Consider the following 3,830-nt stretch of genomic DNA (forward strand, 5'->3'; position numbering starts at 1 on the left):
CCCCCTCAGCACCTCTCCACTACCGCCACCCGGCTCCTCACCCAGCAACCCCCACCCCCTGCCCCCCAGCACCTCTCCACTACCGCCACCCCGCTCCTCACCCAGCAACCCCCACCCCCTCAGCACCTCTCCACTACCGCCACCCCGCTCCTCACTCAGCAATCCCCACCCCCTGCCCCCCAGCAACTCCCCACTACCCTGCCCCGGCCCTCACCCAGCAACCCCGACCCCGTGCCCCCCAGCATCCTCCCACTACCGCCCCCCCCCATTACCCTGCCCCTCAGCCAGCGGCCCCCACCCCCAGCTACCCCCGCGCTGCACCTCCGGACTCCCTCCTCCGCCAGGTGCCGCCCGTATGCAATGAACTGACGCTCCCTCCCCCCGCACCGGCTCCCTGCTGCCCCTCAGGCACCGGCAGCGACCGCGGGAGCCACTCACCCGCCGTGTTTACCTCGCCGCCATCTTGAAGATTTATTAACATCTTACCCTGCTATTGGGCACCTTTCCCCCAGCCAATCAGCGGCTGCTTTGCTGCTGGCCCGCCCCGCCTCCCTCCGCTCGCCGTGGTCTCCATGCCAACCGGCTTGGGCCTGGTTTTGGCTGGGCTGAACTACAAGTGGCGAGAGGCCGGCCCCATCTTCGGGGAGGGAGAGGAGAGAGATTCCATCCTCAGCGTGGGGGTCTCTCCACCATTGCTAGGAAGGGTTGGGGCTGAGGCACTGGGGGGCGCCTTGGAGGAGAGAGGCTCCCAATTGGGGGGAAGACAGACACCCCCTCGCGGCTGGGGTCAGGGTGCCACTGGGAGATGAGAGGCTGCTCCTTTGGGAAGTTCGTATTATAGGGAGAGGAGATGAGTGACACCCTCACTTTAGGGCTAGGGAGAGGCTCCCTCATTTGGGGATCCCTTGTGCTCTACCTCAACATGACATGGGAAGATTTGGAGAGAAGGGCAATTGACAGGCAAGGGTGGCAAATGTGGGTAGCCCAAGGTGCAGCAAAGCATGGGCTGGACTAAGATTAAAGACTCCCTTCGGATGACAAGTGTCCAGCTTGCACAATATTGCCCCCCATAAGATCCCTGCTACAAAGCACCCTAATAATTGGGACACTTCTCTGCTCTAGGAAGTAATAGGGAGGTGTGTTACCAGCGAGCACAGTGGGTACATTATGGGGAGATTTGTGTTGTGAAGTTATCAGCATCACTCCCTGCATCACTCCTGGAGGGGTTTTGGGATGTTTTAACGCCTTGTAAAATGGACTCAGTCAGAGTCATGACTGTCGCTCCAGGCAAAAACATCCCAGGGATCTTGGTTACTGTAGACAAACATTAAAAAAACATCCATCCCAAACTCTAGGTGTCTTTCCATTAATTAAAATTGCACAATATCAAAATATTCAAATATTTCCACTAGGAAACATTTGCCTAATCATCTCAAAGGAATTGTACTTTACTTCTCAAGGCTGAAAAAAAAAATCCTTTTAAAACATCAAGAAGCAGCCACCATCAACAAATCATGCAGAAAGAGGAAATCTCAAAGAATTTAGGCCCTAATCCTGCAATATGTTCTGCACAGAACAAGTTGCAGGTCAGAGCCTCAGTTTTCCCTAGCTAGCTCCGAAAAAATCTGTAGACGTGATCTTTTCTGAGGAGCAAATCTAGGATTCTGATCCAGGAAACTGAGTCTGCCAGATGTTTGAAAGGTAAATAATAAAAGATACATGACTGCACACGGTATTCACTAAGGCACATACTCGCTTGGAAAGTTCTGTTACACTTTATTTTAACTTTTTCTTACTCTTTAGTTTTCATGGGTGACAGCAAAAGTGGGTGATCAGGAGGGATTTGAATATGGCTTGGTGAAGAGGTTCAGGCAAGGTATTTCCTGTGAAGAGAGCAGCATGGGAGAAGGCAAAGAGGGAGGAAGTAGGGTGACCAGATGTCCCGATTTTATAGAGACAGCCCCGATTTTTGGGTCTTTTTCTTATATAGGCTCCTATTACCCCCCAACCCCCTGTCCCGATTTTTCATACTTGCTGTCTGGTCACCCTCGGAGGAAGAGATAAAAGGGATATTGAGGCTGGCATCACTGTTAGAACACTGTGACTAAAAGATGGAAAAGTAATGTGGTTGAAGTGACATGAGAAGATTTGGAAGCAACATTTTCTACAGATTGGATGGTTGCACACTTGATATCAAATTGACTTATGAGGTAGGAATCGCTGTAGTGAGTGCAGATCCAAAAAGGTATTTAGGTTCCTAACATTCAGTAAAATTGACATTTCAATGGATGTTAGGCGCCTAAATACCTTTTTTTTTTAATCTTCACCGAGATATGGACAAACAATTTAGTTATTGGGACAATGTGACCCAAGAACCTCTTGATACCAACTGGCATTGGGTACAGGGGTGCATAAGGGTTACAGGGATTCCTTGGGTGTAATATTTATATTCTAGCTCACCAAAGAGTGTCATGTTAGGTTTCCGTTGAAAGCCTGTGTCACACTGATCATCATAATCTTTTGAAATATATATGCAGATAATATGTAAGGAGATATGTTTATATTGGAAATTATGTTCCTAAGGCCTTGTAGTTAAAAGTAGGTCAACCAGAGGTAGCATGCCTTAAGTCAGGTTCCAGCAGACAGAAGATTGGAGATGCTTATCTCTGTGGTTGATTATTGTGTATCTTGTCTTACAATGAGAGTGTATTTCCATACTGAGTCAAATGCTAATAAGACATTGAGGATGTCAAAAGCAAAATTAACAGGAAGAGATAAATGGGTGGGGGACTCTGTGTTAGAGGTGAAGAACAAAGGACAGGTCTGGTATAGCGGGGTGTGCGGAAAGATGCCTTCACATGCTTCATTGGGGGAGGCAAGCTGACAGCAGGCTTGGCCTTAGAAAGAGGGGTCTCAGCCATTCTGGTTCAAAAACACTGTGAGAAGGACTTGGAGTAAGCAGTACTTTGTTAGACAAGAGTGTAGGAATGTGTTGCTCCCTAATCATAAGCCTTGAAGAACGGCAAACTGTTCCCTTGGCAATGAGGCGGGAGTGACCTTGTTCTAGCGCCTATGTTTGGAAAACTTATTGGCAGCCTGACATCACCTTTGCAGCTGCTGTTCACGCGCTTAAGAGATGGGTTTGTAATCTCATGCTCATGTATACTGCCTGCCTTCTGAATGGGCAAGAATGTAACTACTCAGATAAGTTGTAAACAAAGTAAGGAGAAGAATAAAAACCCCAGGAAAGGTTTTTTCCTCAGAGGCTTTTTGCAGGAGGCTTGTAAAGCTCTCTGGCTACCAACAAACCTGGTGTTCTGTTTCCTTTCCTGCGTCGTCACCACACAAGAGGGCATCTTGTTAGTTGAGTTTAAGCTCTAGATTGTGTGATATGATTTTTTTTATATCTAATCCTTAGTTTCCAGTATTTCTGTTTGCTATCATATGAATCTCTGTTAAATAAACTTATACTTGCATTCGCTATAAACAAATATACGTGCTGTGTGTTAAGCGGTGCTGTGTTCTAAGGTGTAATTAGTAAGCAGCAGTGCATGGGTCTGGTAATTCTGTGAGTGTCCAGTGGATAAAAGACTGGACACTGCAGGGGTATGCTCTGAGAATTTGGGGATTGGAATGTGCCTATCACTAATCTGCACAAGGGAGAGTGGAGCCCATGTAGGCTGAGAGGGGAGTGCTTGTGTTGCCTGTGGCTGAAAGAGTCAGGGCAGGTACAGACAAGGCTTCTTCACAACAGAGGTGTCTCACAACTCTGGGTAACCCTGGGAAGCACCACAGACAGAAAAGGAGGAGCAAATTTTTAAAAAATATTG

At 48.0% G+C, this 3,830-nt stretch overlaps 1 protein-coding gene across 2 annotated transcripts in view; it reads right to left on the reverse strand.

Annotated features, from left to right (window-relative positions):
- The window catches only part of FAM204A (family with sequence similarity 204 member A), a 26,332-nt gene extending 25,851 nt beyond the window's left edge, over positions 1–481 (reverse strand). The window contains exon 1 of one of the 2 annotated variants that reach the window (XM_026651077.1): positions 439–481. The gene's annotated coding sequence lies outside the window, so the exon portion shown is untranslated. Of the gene's footprint in view, positions 1–321; positions 343–438 lie in introns of those variants that run through there. The other variant, XM_026651080.1, reaches the window with a different exon arrangement.
- Between the last annotated feature and the right edge of the window lie 3,349 nt (positions 482–3,830).

The sequence above is a fragment of the Terrapene carolina genome, unplaced genomic scaffold (assembly GCF_002925995.2).
Source record: "Terrapene carolina triunguis isolate 2854851 unplaced genomic scaffold, T_m_triunguis-2.0 Scaffold95, whole genome shotgun sequence".
NCBI lineage: Eukaryota > Metazoa > Chordata > Testudines > Emydidae > Terrapene > Terrapene triunguis.